The sequence below is a fragment of the Physella acuta genome, unplaced genomic scaffold (genome assembly GCF_028476545.2).
Source record: "Physella acuta isolate Inbredline_101_S28 unplaced genomic scaffold, ASM2847654v3 ptg000753l, whole genome shotgun sequence".
Classification (NCBI taxonomy): domain Eukaryota; kingdom Metazoa; phylum Mollusca; class Gastropoda; family Physidae; genus Physella; species Physella acuta.
Window position 1 is genome coordinate 155,155 of NW_026732271.1, and position 17,366 is coordinate 172,520.

The 17,366-nt window shown below is 40.5% G+C and overlaps 1 pseudogene; it reads left to right on the forward strand.

The window, feature by feature from the left end:
- LOC131950326 (sodium-dependent phosphate transport protein 2B-like) lies at positions 1 to 740 on the forward strand (annotated as a pseudogene).
- Positions 741 to 17,366: the final 16,626 nt, after the last annotated feature.

Here is a 17,366-nt window from a genome sequence, read left to right on the forward strand (position 1 = left end):
ATGTACTCAAAATTAAACGACAAAGTCATCGGAGAAATCATGCTGGTTATCTCCCTTACCATTCTCTGCCTGTGTCTGGTCGCCATTGTCAAACTGCTTCACTCCCTTCTCCAAGGCCCCATCGCTCTCATCATCAAAAAATTCATCAACGCGGACTTTCCCGGACCGCTGGGCTACCTCACCGGATACCTCGCCATCATCATCGGCGCCGGGTTGACCATCATCGTCCAGAGCTCTTCCATCTTCACCTCCACCCTCATCCCGTCGGCATCGGGGTCATCGAACTCGACCGGATGTACCCTTTGACCCTGGGGTCAAACATCGGCACCACGACCACGGCGATTCTCTCAGCCTTACCCAACACGGACGGCCTCAGAAACGCGTTACAAGCAGCCTTCTGCCACCTCTTCTTCAACATCACCGGCATCCTCCTTTTCTACCCCATCCCCTACCTTCGCTTCCCCATCCCGCTTGCCAAATTTCTAGGCAACTGCACGGCCGAGTACCGCTGGTTCGACATCGTCTACATCCTCCTCATGTTCTTCCTCTTCCCCGCCCTAGTCTTCGCTCTCTCCATCCCGGGCTGGTACGTCTTCCTCGGCGTCCTCGGGCCCGTCTGCCTTCTCTTCATCATCATCGGCGTCATCAAATGCCTGCAGGCTAAACGTCCACAGAGCCTGCATGGAAAGCTCCAAGACTGGATGTTCCTACCCCAGCCGCTACGGTCTTTAGAACTCTAGGATCGCGCCATGCAGAAAGTCTTCTTCTGCAAGCGGTTCCAGACAGACTCTACCGAGAAGACAGACACTGGTGCCACGTCAGACAGACAACCTAACGGAGAGTCCAGCACGCGACTTTAGTATGACCAAGTGACATTTTTTACAAAGATCGATTATTGAAAACCTATTTACTCTATAATGTTATTTATATTTATAACTTGTATATGATTAGATAAATTACATTCGTTTTGGTTCAATATGTATATATAGCATGTATATAGCTTACATAATTTTGAATGTGATATATATATATATATATATATATATATATATATATATATATATATATATATATATATATATATATATATATATATATTGGGTATTTATCTCTATGAAATTAACATTAATAAATAGCTTAAGCACCGTGGTTAGGTAATAGAAACAAAGCATTGAACAGCAATTTAATAGTTTTTTTTTAAATTATTTATAATTTTCCAAATAAATATATATATATATATATATATATATATATATATATATAAGACAAATTTCTGGTAATTTTTAAAAAATATATAAAAAAACATTTTTAGGAAATTTGAGCTCTGTGATCTTGTCATAAGAGTTTTGTAAAATTCTTATGCATTTTTAAAAAACACGAAAAAGTTGATTTAATTATAATATTGTTATCATATTGTTGTCATTTAAAGCTTTCTAAAATAACTTTACTGGTCCAAATTTGAGGCAGTTGGTACGATAACTGCACGTCGTACTAGGTATTTGAACACTCTGCCTTTGTACAACTGTATATTGAGTTGTCTTTTGACGTGTTCGTGATTTCAACGAGAGGCGGTGTTACGTCCATAGAGGCCAACTTAAACCACCTGGGCCACTTTTATGGAAGGCCAACATTGGGCCACTTTTTTGGACAGGTCAATCTCGGTCACTTTCATGGAAAGGTCAACATTGGTCATTTTTATGGAAAGTGCAATCTCGGCCGCTTTTATTGAAAGGCCACTAATATTTGCCCCAAATGCATAGCCCATATGTGGACACTTCAAGCATAGGCATTTGTTGCCACAAAATGTACTAACAGATCTAGAAATAGAAAATAAAAGCTTTCGGTTGATTAAGATACCAACTAGTGCCCCCACCCCTCCCCTGAATATTTTGAATGAAGTCACTAGGCTGTTACCAACAGTTTAATTTGCACGGCGTGGTCGGACTCTAGGGCACACAGCGGCTAACACGACAATCTTGAGTTCGGATACATTTCAGGTCCCCCCCCCCCCCTCCCCCGGATAAAAAAGTCTGAAAGAAACACTGTCGGGGGCAAACAACATACTCGAGGTACAAGTTTGCTCTCAAATTTTTATTCTCGTATTTCATTATTGAAAATGGTACTTCACTCAGGTATGTTGTTCTAAAATTTGAAAGGTACTTTGATGCAAAACCCACCCACCCTTCTGTGAACTAGTCTCTAAGGAGGTCATTTGCTTGCAATCAAATGACTTCTAGCTGCAAGTAAGTTTACCTCTCTTATAGTTTTAGGTCCAGAAAATTTAATGACTAGTTATGTCTGCAGCAGAGGCCAATTTCTATACCCTTTTCTTCATCAGACATTTATAGCTGAGGCTTGCCTTTACTTTCCAGGAAGTCACCTATTTCTTTTCTAAACTTAGATACTCTGCTCAGGACTTTCTCGCAAATTAGCCATCTTACTGCTGTGAAATATTGTAAATTTTGCGATTCTGTGATTGTATCTTTCAGCATGTCTCTGAACTATCTATGGTAACAGTGCCATACATTCTATATAGGGAAGCCAGCTCTTGTGTTATGTTCATGTCTTCATCCATACCGCAAATGAACACAAGAAGTTTTAGAGGTGGAACAGCTGTCCAGCGACTCATCCATTGCAATTGAAAAATGGCGAAACTTGCTTGCATTTTTCGCTATTTGAGTCACGTTTTCACCAATGTCTGCAACACGGCGAGCAATTATATTTGCACCCAAAGCAACATTTTCAGATTGTTTTGAATTTTCTGGTCAAAGTTCCACAGCCACCTCTTAACAAACATTTATTCAGTGAACTAAAAGATCGCCGCCTGCCGTATGAGAGGACCTCGCGGGCCGTAGTTTGGAGACCCCTGGTGTAGGAAATACGCTCCAACAGACACAATAGACACCTTCAGGAACCTACACCTCAAAACCATCACACCCAAGATGTCCACAGTTCACAGCGGTTTGCTCACGTCTTCTGTTTCTGTCATAATATCTCGCGCGTAGAACTTTTTTGTCAGGGGAAATAACAAACAATATTTTTTTTTTAAAGGGAGATAATTATAAAATTAAACAATAAAAAGAAATGAAAAAAGTATTAATATATATTGAAAAAAAAAACAAGTAAACAAACGTTAACATTAATTATAGAAAATTAAATTACAAGAAAAGTATCTAAAATTTTTGGTGATTAATAACAAAATGTTAATTACAACTCCTGTTAATTGTTAGTTCTTAATCCAATAATTAGTAGACACTAGTATCAACCAGCTATAATATTAATACGAAGAAGATTAATTATATTATGTTCACAAACTCGTCCGCCAATTGGTATTCTTATATCTGCGTATTTACTGAAGTCTCACTTAATATGTTACTTTCCAACAATCAAAAGACGACACCAAACCGCTTTGAACTGTGTTACACATTGGTGCACTCACGGGACTAACATTAATATTCTGTGTCAATGTTTAGTTTCATGTGGGAGGGGGGGAAGGTGTTTGATGGAATCTATTATGGGGGAGTTGAATGTTTGGGTGATTTTGTGAGAGAATTTAGTAAGGGATAATCAATTGTGGGAGAATTTAGTCTGGGAAAAATTAGTGTGGGAGAATTTAGTGTGGGAGAATTTAGTCTGAGAGAATTTAGTGTGGGAGAATTTAGTGTGGGAGAATCTTGTGTGGGAGAATTTAGTGTGGGAGAATCTAGTGTGCGAGAGTTAAGTGTGGGAGAATTAGTGTGGGAAACCCTAGTGTGGGAGAATTTAGAGAGGGAGAATTTAGTATCGTAGAATTTAGTGTGGGAGTCTCTTATAGTCTACACAGAACCGTGTCGACCCATCTTTTTTCTTAACTAGTACTACGGGTGCGCTGAAGTCGGAGTCGGACCTCTCTATTATTCCCAGTCTCTCCATTTCGTCCATCTCTTTCTTCATAAGCTCTCTTCGAGCGTATGGTATGCAGTAGGGTTTCGTTCTTATTGCTCTGGTGTTGGTCAGTTTTATTTTATGTTCTAGTAAACTTGTTTTTCCAGGTAAGTTGCTAATTACAGCTGTGTACTCTTGGATAATTTTGTCTAGATCCGTCCGCTGTGTTTTTTTCAGGGTGTCTCCTATTTTGATATCACTTAACTTAGTTTCCTCCAGTATGTCAGGAGTTTTTATTGTGTCCAATGGAATACCCGGTTCCATGTCCTCCTCATCTGTTAGTGATACTTGGTTTTCTTCTTCTGCCTCCACCACTCCTGACACTGCCGCTAACATGGGGTGTCCCTTGCTGTCGTCTGATTTTTGTCTGTGATGGTACAGCAGCATCCGATTTACATGGACCACCTTAGTGCTGTCCCCTGTTTAATAACATAGTCCAAGTCTCCGATTTTTTTTAAGACTTCGTAAGGTCCCGCCCACCTTAGCTCAAGTTTGTTTAATAGTTGGGGCTTCAATATCAGCACATGATCCCCCACTTTGATATCTTTGGTTGTGGCTGATCTATCGTAGTAGCTCTTTGCTTTATCTTTCTCATTTTCTGATTTGCGGGTTGCATAACTGCATTCCGTTTGCAACTGCTGCTTAAGGTCCAGCAGGTAGTCATATGCAGCTCTTGTCTTATATTCCCTCACTTCTCCTGTGAGGATATCCTTTAGGATGCTCATCGGGCCCCTCACTTTCCTGCCGAACATAAGTTCGAATGGCGGGTAACCAGTGCTTTCGTTTGGAACTTCTCTGTAGGCGATGAACACGTCCCAATCGTCATCCTTGTCTATAGCTACTTTCTTTAGCATTTCCTTCAAAGTTCCATTCCATCGTTCTACCGCCCCGTTGGCCATGGCGTGATATGCCGAAGCGCGAATGATTTTAATCCCCAACATTTTAGACACGGTGCAGAAAATTTCCGACGTGAACTGGGTCCCGTTATCTGAGAGTATGACTTCCGGGAATCCCATCCTCGTGAAGATGGAGAGTAGCGCATCTCAAATCTCTGCTGCCGTTACACTTTTCAGCGGTACGGCTTCTGGCCACCGTGTACATATGTCTACGGCTGTGAGTATGAATCTGTTCTTTTTTTTCGTTTGAGTTAGTGGTCCCACAATATCTATGGCAATTTTCTCAAACGGTTGTCTCACTACCTCAGTTCTACCCAGAGGCGCCTTGCCACCAACATTCTTTTTGCTTTTCTGGCAGACATCACAACTTTCGCAGTAACGCCTCATATCCTCCCCTGCCCCTGGCCAGCTAAATTGCGACATAATTCTGGCTTTCGTTCTTGCTACACCCATGTGCCCCGCCATAGGTGTGTCGTGTCCTAATTTCAGGATGGTGGGCCTAAGTCCCCTTGGGATTGCTAGTCTAATCTGATCTTCTGTTTTGCTGTGTTTTATGATCTTATATAATATAATAATTTGGTCTAAAATCTTATTGCATTCGTTTGAATTATGACTTGCATGGTTGTGTTTGGTGTTGGTTGGCTGGAGAACAGATCTGGGCTCTCTTCTTCGGGCATCTCGATTATTAGGGTAGTTGAATTCGTTGTAGCTGAAAAGGGTTGGGCCCAGGATTTCATTAAGCCCCCGAACCGTAGTCCGGGTGGCTCCTCCCCAAGTCTCTCGACCCAGGGGGAACATCCAAGGGCGCAACCCCTTTGTTGATGTTGATAATAGCTGCATAGGTCATTCTTTTGGGAGATGACATGAATGGCAGTTGACTATTTATATATCTAATATATAAGGCTCAATTATATATATAGATATATATATATATATATATATATATATATATATATATATATATATATATATATATATATATATAAAGCTCAATTCTGCATGTAATAATTTTTTTTTTTTTTTTTGCCGTCTGGTGTTTAATAGTCTTCCTTACATACAGTTTACTCCTTTAGAGCCAGGAGCTAGCTGTGTGAAAGGTTGCATGTTAAAATTCATCTAATACATGGTATTGCATATACTGTTCACTAGATTCTAACTAAGCATGTTATTTTAAAGTTTTCCTTATACAAAACGTCTAAAGATTTCACTAGGTTAATGGTTAAATAATGTTCCTTCAAAGCTGTGTGATGATCGAGCTATTTATGTCCCGGGTGGTGGTTTTGTGAATGTACTTTCATATCCTCCAAAGGGAGGAGTACACTGCAGATGTGGCAGGTGTACATCGTCTCGTCAGGGTGGTTTTCCTTGTAATGCGTGTATATGTCTGTATAGGTTGTTTTATCATCACAGATATGGCAGTGTAAGAACTGCGCGTGTCTTCTGCGTTCGTGTTTTTCCACTTCCAGAGGTAATTTGTGTTGTTTGATGCAAAATCTGCATTTTGTGTTGTCATGTATCAGTTTTGTGGTTTTTTGACTTTGTTATTTTCCCTTCATCCGTAGGACTGTTCCCCTTTTTCCTTTTTGCGCTTGAGTATTCGATTATTTCTGATTCTGTGCTTAGGTTGATGTATAGAGGGGTTGACATAGCTGCAAACGTATGGGTGCTTGGGTGTGGCTTGGGTAGCGAAGCAAAGTTTGGTATGGGGACTGTTGCTGTAGAAGATTTGACTGTTGCTGATACCGTTGTGCTTGTGCTGGAGGCTAATGGCTCGCGTAACGTTTCGGGTAGGCTGTTTGGTAGTTCCTCTGTGGTCGTGTTTGGGGTAGGAGTTGCTGGCTCGCTAAGCGCAACGCTCTTGATTGGAGAGTTTTGCTGATTGCTTGGCATATGAGGTTGTGGAGCAGATGGTGCTGTATTTTGTGCTGATGTTTGATTACTGGGCGTTGATTCTGGGTTGAGAGCTTGACAGCGGTTGGTCCAGTGTGAAGTTGACGAGCAGGTTTGGCAGGCTTGTTTTCTATCGTTGATGGCTATTAGAATGTTGAGTGATTTGTTTTTGTAGTTTAATTGAATGTAGTGGGGGATGGTTGCTGGGTTGTCAGTGTAAATGGAGAAGCTGCGGTTGGTGGTGTGGGGGATTGTGTTTATGGAAGGTTCTTTGTTGCTGTAGGGTTGTAATGCTTGTATGAGTGTGCTGTCGTTGAGTGTGGGTGGGACCCATCTAAGGGTTCCGTTTATTCTGTTCTTTTCGTGTAATGTGAAGTGTAGCGTATATGGGCCGTGTGTTTTGTGTGTATTGTGTAGAGTGGTGACGTCGAAGGCAGTTGATGTAAAGAACCAAGTGTCTGCACGTCCGTAGTTAAGGAGGCAGATCTGTTGATTGCTTATTAGTTGGCAAAGGATATGACCTCTCAGATTGGGTTGACCTTTTGAGTTGATTGTGACCTGGATGGTGGGTGAGTCAGCAGGAAATAGTTCCGGGCAGTCTTCTTCAGGTAGATCCAATATGGCGGTAGTGGCTGAAAAGGGTTGGGCCCTGGATTTCATTAAGCCCCCCGGACCGTAGTCCGGGTGGCTCCTCCCCGAGTCTCTCGACCCAGGGGGAACATCCAAGGGCGCAACCCCTTTGCTGGCGTAAACTATATTTGCATATGTCGTCGAGCTAGGCTGTGACATTGTTGGATGCGTAAAGGTTATCACTTGATCGTGCCAAAAGCAAATAGCCAAAATACATTTTTTTTTAAGAACAGATACTTTTTTTTTTTTTTTTAAGAACAGATACTTTTTTTTTTTTTTTTTTTTTAAAACTTTATTACATAATATACAAGTTACATTCTAATACAAAACGTCTATTAATGCTGAAGATTTCCTATTATACGAGTTACATATTGATACAAAAACATCTATTAATGATGAAGATTTCCTATTATATGAGTTACATTCTAATACAAAACGTCTATTAATGATGAAGATTTTCTGTGTGTGCCTTTATGGCGTCCAATGGGAGGCACACGGTGCAAGTTCTGCATGAGTATACTATTTCGTCAGGGTGGTCATCCCTGTAGTGACCGGATATGTCCGGGAAGGGAGGGCCTCCTGATGGGCCCCACCTTTCCACTCCACATATCTTACACTGTAAGGTTTTTGCGTGCATTGCTTCTTCATGCATTTTCACTTCTAAGATTGTTTTGTATCGTAACGTACAGAATTTGCAGTGTGTTTCGTCGTGAACTTGTTTTTCCCTTTTTTGACTTTTTGGTTTTTTTTCTTCTGTGGGGCTATCCTTTTTCCTTTTTAACTCCGTTTCGGTGTTCATCTCTGTTTCCGTGTTTAGTTTGTTTGCTTGTTTGCTTGGGGTAGTTGATAAGTTTGGCAGTTTGGGTGGATTAATTGGCTTTATGAAGACTGTTTGTAGTCTGCTTGGTGATGTTATCGGCTGGGCGGATGTCGCTGCTTGCTTGCTGCTTGATGTAGGTGATGGTTGGGTGGGTGGCATTGCTTGCTTGTTGGTCGGTGTGGGTGCTGGTTGGATGGGTGGCGTTATTTTTTGAACTGGGGGCTGTTTTTTGGGCGATGTTTTGGGGCTTGCTTGTGCGTCCTTGATTGGAGAGTTCTGATGACTGCTGGGCTTAGAGGATTGTGGAGTAGGTGGTGCTTCCGATTGTGCTGAAGGTTGATTTTTGGGCGTTGCTTCTGGGTTGAGGATGTGGCATTGGTTGGTCCAATGGGAGGTAGATGCGCAGGTTTGGCAGGCTTGTTTCCTGTTGTTGATGGCTATTAGGATGTTGAGTGATTTGTTTTTGTAGTTTATTTGGATGTAGTGTGGGATGGTAGATGGGTTGTCAGTGTATATGGAGAAGTTGCGGTTTGTGGTGTGGGGGATTGTGTTTATGGATGGTTCTTTGTTGCTGTAGGGTTGTAATGCTTGTATGAGTGTGCGATCGTTGAGTGTGGGTGGGACCCATCTAAGGGTGCCGTTGATCTTGTCCTTTTCGTGTAGGGTGAAGTAGAGTGTGTAGGGGCCGTGTGATTTGTGAGTATTGTGTAGGGTAGTGACGTCGAAGGCAGTAGATGTGAAGAACCAGGTATCCGCTCGTCCGTAGTTAAGGAGGCATATCTGTTGATCGCTGATTAGATGGCGGAGAATGTGACCTCTTAGATTGGGTTGACCAGCTGAGTTAATTATGACTTGAATGGTAGGTGAGTCGGTCGGGAAGAGCTCAGGGCAGTCTTCATCAGGTAGATCAAGGATGACGGTAGTAGCTGAAAAGGGTTGGGCCCTGGATTTCATTAAACCCCCCGGACCGTAGTCCGGGAGGTTCCTCCCCAAGCCTCTCGGCTCAGGGGGAACATCCAAGGGCGCAACCCCTTTGTTGACGTTGATTATTTTTGCGTAGGTCATCAGGCTAGGAGATGACATGTTTGGATGTTTGAGAAAAGGTTACCGCTTGATCGTGCCAAAAGGCCGAGAATAGCCAAAATTTTTTTTTTTTTTTTTTTTTGTGCCGTTTGGCGTTTAATATTGTTCCTTCCACAAGTGGATAGGTTGCATGTTAAAAAATTACAATGTGATACATAGTATAACATTAAAAAGATTTACAATGTCTTAATATTCCTTCTGATTTCTTTGTTCCATGTTTCTTTGATTTCTTTGTTCCGATTTCTTGGTTCCATTTGTTTCTTTCTTGATTTGATTTTGTTTCTGGTTTGCTATGACATAAAGTACAGGACAGTACAAACATGATCGCTTCTCTGTTTTTTGGCCTTTCTTCTTGTGCTTGATACGCTCTTGGTTTGATAATGGTTTATTCTTTGTTGGTAGTTGTACTTGGTGAGAGTGAGTTTGGTGTCTTGTCGTTGATGGTGAAGTTGGTCGAATAGTGTAGAACTTGCGTTGAGATGAGGCATGATGCGCATGGTAGTAGAGTTGTTCGATGAATTGAAGCTTGGGGAGATGAGTTGGGTGGGTTCTTGTGTTGAGAGATCTTTCGAGGTGAGTTGTTTTGAAGTATTGTTCATTGTGGATTGAGGAGGAGTAACGTTGTGACGTAGTCGAGTAATTGAGTTGGGCGAGGTGACGTTGAAGAGTGAAGTTTGCTGATGTTGCTGAGTCGATGGTTTTGAGCTTGGTGGAGTGATGAGGGCGAGGTAGAGCTGTTGGCGAATGTTTATTTTGAGTAGATGATCTTGAGAGATGGTTAGTTGATTTGCTAGTGTTTTGACGGAAGCTTCCCACCTAAGATTTCTCCTAGGTGGGTGTCGTCAGAGTGTTAGTGAGTTTGTTGGGAGCGAGGTAGATGCGTTTGACGTAGTAGATGAGTTCGATTTCTTGAGCGAGGTAGTTGCGTTAGACGTAGTAGATGAGTTCGAATTTTTTCTTTTCATTGACGTGGTGTTATCTATTTCTGAATCTGGGCTTTGTGTTTCTCCAGTGTTTTGGATTTTTGTTGATGTAGTTGGTGACTTCGGGTAAGCCGTATTAGGGATCGCTTTTTGGTTCGACAGGTTAGGGGTTACCAATGTTTGCTGCGGTGTGGGTGGTGCTCTAGGTGGTTCTGTTAAAATTGTCTGTGAGGATGGTTGTTGAGTTGATTCCTGTATTGTTGACAGGTGAACATTGGGTGTTGACTCTGGTTTTGATGATTGGCAGTGGTTGGTCCAGTGTCTGTCCGAGCCGCACACCTGACAGGCTTGGCGTCTTCCTGGCAGTGCGATGAGGATATTACGTGTTGTGTCTTTGTATGTAATTTGGATGTAGTGTGGGATGTGTTGTGGATTGTCGTTCTGGATGGTGAATCTGCGATTGTTTGTGTGCGGGATTGTGGTTATTGTAGGTGTAGATTTGCTGACTGTTTGCAGTGCCTTAATCAGTGTTTCGTTGCTCAGGGCTGGCGGGACCCATCTAAGGGTTCCGATGATTTTGTCCTTGTGGTATCTGTCGAATTTCAAAGTGTATGGGCCGTGTGTTTTGGTGGTGCCGTCCAGACCCGCTACATCAAACTCGTTGGACGAGAAGTACCAGGTATCCCCTCGTCCATAGTTGAGCAGCAGGATCTGGTGTGGGCTAATGATATTGCGCAAGAGGTGACCAGGAATGCTCTGGTGGTTGGTTGATTGGATGGTGACTTGAATTACTGTAGGCGAGTCGAAGAGCTCAGGAGCTATTTCATCAGACTGGTCGATGGTGATTGTTGTCTTGATATCTGAAAAGGATTGGGCCCAAGTTTTCATTAAGCCACCCGAACCGTAGTCCGGGTGGCTCCTCTCCGGATCTCTCGACCTAGAGGGAACAAAAATGGGCGCAACCCCATTGTTGACTTTCGTGATAGTTGCATAGTCCATTTCTAGTGCATGGAGATGAGGACTCGGTGCATTTGCTCAACGTCCCGGCAAGACCAACTGAACGTACAGTTTACTAATCTAATATATAAAGCTCAACGTCCCGGCAAGACCAACTTTAGAAATGATCCCTAAAAGTATGAACGCAGAAATAAGAACGCGCAGAAGTACAATTAGATTTAATCGTAGTTTTATCAATCTTCTTGGAATCAATATTATAGCTGGTTGATACTAGTGTGTACTAATTATTGGATTAACAACTAACAATTACTAGGAGTTGTAATTAACATTTTGGTATTTATCACCAAATGTTTTAGATATTTATATTGTAGTCTAATTTTCTATAATTAATACTAACGTTTGTTCATTTGTTTTTGTTTCTATATATATTAATACTTTTTTCTTTTCTTTTAATCGTTTAATTTTATAATTACCACCCTTAAACAAAATTATTGTTTGTTATTTCCCCTGACAAAAAAAGTTATACGCGCGAGATACTTTGACACAAACAAAAGACGACAGCAAACCGCTGTGAACTGTGTTACACCTTGGTGCACTCTCGGGGAAACACTAATATTCTGTGTCAATGTTTAGTTTCATGAGATTTTTAGTGTGGGAGAGTTTAGTGAAGGAGAATTTAGTGTGGGAGAATATAGTGTGGGGATATTCAGTGTGTGAGAATTTTGTGTGCGAAATTTAGTGTGGGAGAATATAGTATGGGGATATTGAGTGTGTGGGAATTTTGTGTGCGAAATTTAGTGTGCGAGAATTTAGTGTGGGAGAATTAAGTGCGAGAGAATTTAGTGTTTGAGAATTTAGCGTAAGAGAATTCAGTGTGGGAGAATTTAGTGTGGGAGAATTTAGTGTGACAGAATTTAGTGTGGGATAATTTAGTGTGAGAGAATTTAGTATGCGAGAATTTAGTGTGCGAGAATTTAGTGTGGGAGAATTTGGTGCGGGAGAATTCAGTGTGGAAGATTTTAGTGTAGAGAATTTAGAGCAGAGTAATTTAGTGTGGAGAATTTAGTAAGGGAGAAATAATTATGTTGTGTTGTAGTGTAGGCAAAGGAAATTATTTTAGTGTTTGTGTGTCTATAAAAAAATCTACGTGTGATTGGGTTTACTGTGGGTAAGTTGAAAGGGGGTGTTTGGATTAGTGGGGGGTGGGGGGAGTTTTCCTTTTGTGTGTTGTTTAATCAACCTCCGGATCATGTGACATGGTGACGGATTGTGTCATTTGTATAACGGTGCTTTATTTATTTCTTCATCTAAGACTAAATAGTAGGTGAAAAACATGTCTTATACCTATATACTAACGAGCTTTCACAAGCGCTAAATTACAAAAGTAAGAGTACACTTTTTAAGCTATAATACTAAACACAAAGCTTTCTACTGCTAGTCCGAATGTCTCGAGTTCCGGGCTCAGTTCTGTTGGGCTCTGTGAGTTCACCCAGCTCTGATGGGTACCTGACGCATCTTAGGTAACTAAGGCTGATGGGCTTAGTACTGACCACATTATCTCCCTGCTGTTTTTTTTTCCCTTAAGCATATTTAGTTGTTTTTTTCTAGTTTAGTTTCTATGTGGGCCCTAACGCTATCAATGCTACATGCATATTGAATAGATACCCGCTTAATATATTGTTTTAAATCGTCCCAATGTTGGATTTTGTTAAATTTTGTTGATGACTGTGTGTAAAATTGTATTATGTCTTTTATAGTTTTGATGTAGCGCTCGTTTGGTAATAGTGTATTATTGAATTTCCAGTATGTGTTATGTTTTTGTTTGCTTTGTGTTTGTTCATTTTTTGAAGTTGTCAGAAAATGCTGTATGGTCGCTAAACTGTAGTGTTGAGAAAAAGGTTTCTACTTTGTTGATTTTCATGTTCGATGGGGCGTAAATTCTGTCTAGACGGAATCTATTTCCAGAGGTGTTACTTCCGTGAGTTGTTTGTAAGGTGTGTGGTTATTGCGCTTTGTATGTGTCGACTGAATTGAAATATATTTTAATGTTGTTGATTGAATCGGCGTGTGGTTTGTCTTCGGTTAAGCGGTTTCGAATTTTGTCTTTTGGTCCTACAATGTCTAGTCTGTCTTCCACGAAATTGAAGTCCCCGGCCAAAATAATGTCAAAATAATATATGTATGCATATATATATATATATATATATATATATATATATATATATATATATATATATATATATATATATTTATATATATATATACATATATATAAATAGCTTTCAATATGAAATAATATTTATTCATATAAAAACATACACATGTTTCGCAGAAAAAATATTAAAGTATTATATCTAGCTCTGCTAGAATAATACAATCATTAATCAACTATTGTAACTTTAATTACTGAATACTATTTACAATAGTTTTGGCCTTGCGTGCCTTTGAAAGTTTGTTATAAACTGGCTCATAATTTGTTGTTTCCAGTTTTAAGCACGCCCTTAGAGTTTTATTTGTAAGTCGGCTTTTTACTTATCTTTTATATTATATTTATGCAAGCAAGCGTCTCCTTGCATGAATATCTGAATGTGTAGACCCGATGATCCAAATGCCAACTTCTTCATCTCACTGTAGCATTCTGGAAGAATATTCCATGCGTCACATAATAGGGCCTCAACTCGCGGCATTTTCAGATTTTTCGAAATAAAGTAATTTACCGCTCTCAGTGTTTTCAACAAAAAGAAGTAACATTTTTTTCGCTACATTCATCTTCCTCAAGCAAGGCATAGGCTGGATTTTCCTTTCCTTGCAGTTTTACATTTAGCCCGTTTAGTTTCTTTGTGAAATCCACCATGGAGTTGGAATGTTGCAATTTGTGATAAACAAGTAAATAGGAAGTACATTGAAATAGGGAGTAGCTAAATATTCTAATAGACTAGCGATAGTTTATTATTAATGTTATCCCTCATTATCGAGTGTTGAAAAACATTATTTTTATGAGTTTTGAAAATAAAATAATAAAACTATTAATATTTGTGCATCGAGTTGAAGAACCGCATCTCGACATCAAGGGAGCCGCATGCGGCTCGCGAGCCGCAGTTTGCCGACCCCCATCTTAGGTGGGTGTCGTAAGGCTGAAGAATAAAAAATTAGCCACTCGTACATTTGAAGCCACCCAATACAAGTACTGGGTAACAGACATATTTTTTTGCTTTTTTTATGTTTGAATACTTTTATTTACAATTTATAACAAGTGCAACAACATCACACTATCTTTCATTTTTAAAATGTTCTTCTTTAAAAAAAAATCAAGATGACTTTGAATTATACGTAACACCTATCTTAACAGTTTTCTTGGCATTAATATTACAGCTGGTTGTTACTATAGATTACTTATTATTGGATTAGCAACTAACAATTACTAGGAGTTTTTATTAACATTTTGTTATTAATCACCACAACTTTTTAATGCTTTCCTTGTAGTTTAATTTTATATAATTAATACTAACGTTTGTTTACTTGTTTATGTTTCAATATGTATTAATTCTTTTTTCTTTTCTTTTTATCATTTATTTATATAATTACCTCCCATTAAAAAAAATGTGTTTGTTATTTCCCCTGACAAAAAAGTTCTACGCGCGAGAGATTTTGACAGAAACAGCAGACGACAGCAAACACCCACACAAGAAATACCAATCGCTCTCTAGAGGGTATTCGTACGGGCACTCGGATCAGTGCGGCGTGAGTACACCCCAGTAGCACGTGCATCAATCATTGACCAGCCGGGTGAGAAACACAATCAGCGCGGTGGTAACAAGGTCGGTAACCGGATCTGTTTGACACGTGGCAGAATAGCCGGACCCGGTAGCCGGAACACTTAGCCGAACCTGTTAGCCGGAACACTTAGTCGGAACACTTAGTAAACCGGATCACGGAGCTAGCCGGACCAGTGAGTTAGCCGGACCACTGAGTTAGCCGGACAACTGAGTTAGCCGCATCACTGGGTTCGATATTATTATTTTTATTTTTTTGTTGTTGAAGACACGAAGAGCGACGAATTACTAAATTTCAGCATTACAATAAAAAATAAACAGGGAGTGATCTCCCCTAAACTTTCTCGAATATTCTTATATAACTTGGAATATAGACATGATTTTTAGTTACTTAAACTTTTAAAAATAGAATAGAATCTCATAGAAAAAAACATTGCGCTCCAAACGAACGCCAAAACAAAATGTGCATAATAGTGCGCAATATTATTAGTACTTTATAAATTTACTTGCGTTTTTTGAGAAATCGGAAATAGCGTAAATTAGTACTTCCGGTCAACGGAAATTACTCAAAATTTGATAGAAGGTAGAGAATTAGATCTATTACTAAATTACTTATATGAGAAATTTCATTTTTCTATCTGAAATAGTACTCAAGTTATAGGCTTTTGAAAACTTCAAAGTAGAAAAAGTACTAAAAATACTAAACTAAAATAAATATGAAAGACATGGACCAAAAATAAATAGCAACAGACAGAAATTCAACATTTTTTTTTATGTAGCCTACTGTAATGACGGCTGGCATACTTATAATATGAACAAAAACAAATAATGTATTTGAAAAATAGTAGAAGTGGAGGGTAGTTTTTGAGGGGGGGGAGGTTGATGGAGGTGGTGTGGGATAGAATAGTAATGTTACAAGAAGGTATGGGGGGGGGGGACGTGTGTGGGGGTGGGGCATGTTTTTGTGTGTTAAGGAGATGAGTGATGGCGTCTGTGGGGGGTGGGGGTTGTTTGGTGAGTGAGAGTGTGGGTGTGTGTGTAATTGAGAACACACCAATAAGTATGTGAGCTAACTACATCACATGACACTAGTGGCAAGCGTTACATACTTGATCAGACACAAAGTTTTCAGCTATTTGTTTCTGGATGTGTAGGGGACACAACTCACGACCCCTAATCCGAAAGTCTTGATAATGTGATGATAATGATGATGATGATAGTGTTGTTGATGATGATGATTATGATGATAATGATGATGATGATGGTGATGATGATGATGATAATGATGATGATGATGATGGTGATGATGATCATGATGATGATGATGATGATGATGATGATGATGATGTTGATGTTGATCATGATGATGATGATAGTGATGATTATGATGGTGTTGATAATAATGCTGATGATGATGGCGATGATAATGATGATGATGATGATGATGATGCTGTTGATGATGACGATGTTTATGATGAAGTTGATAATGATGATGATTACAATGATGATGATGATGGCGATGATGATGGCATGTTGTGTGTGGTGGGATTAGTGGACGCATTTTGTGTGTGGTGGGATTAGTCGACGCATGTTGTGTGTGGTGGGATTAGTGGACGCATGTTGTGTGTAGTGGGACTAGTGGACGCATGTTGTGAGTGGTGGGATTAGGGGGCGCATTTTGTGTGGTGGGATTAGGGGGCGCATTTTGTGTGTGGTGGGATTAGTGGACGCATGTTGTGTGTGGTGGGATTAGGGAGCGCAATTTGTGTGTGGTGGGATTAGTGGACGCATTTTGTGTGTGGTGGGATTAGTGGACGCATGTTGTGTGTAGTGGGATTAGTGGACGCATTTTGTGTGTGTGTGGGATTAGTGGACGCATGTTGTGTGGTGGGATTAGGGGGCGCATTTTGTGTGTGGTGGGATTAGTGGGCGCATGTTGTGTGTGGTGGGATTAGGGAGCGCAATTTGTGTGTGGTGGGATTAGTGGACGCATTTTGTGTGTGGTGGGATTAGTGGACGCATGTTGTGTGTGGTGAGCTTAGTGGACGCATTTTGTGTGTGGTGGAATTAGTGGACGCATGTTGTGGTTGGTGGGATTAGGGGGCGCTTTTGTGTGTGGGGGAATTAGTGGACGCATGTTGTGTGTGGTGGGATTAGTGGACGCGTGTTGTGTGTGGGTGGGATTAGTGGACGCATTTTGTTTGTGGTGGGATTAGTGGACGCATTTTGTGTGTGGTGGAATTAGTGGACGCATGTTGTGGTTGGTGGGATTAGGGGGCGCTTTTTGTGTGTGGTGGAATTAGTGGACGCATTTTGTGTGGTGGGATTAGGGGGCGTATGTTCTGTGGTTGGTGGGATTAGGGGGCGCTTTTGTGTGTGGGGGAATTAGTGGACGCATGTTGTGTGTGGGTGGGATTAGTGGACGCATTTTGTGTGTGGTGGGATTAGTGGACGCATTTTGTGTGTGGTG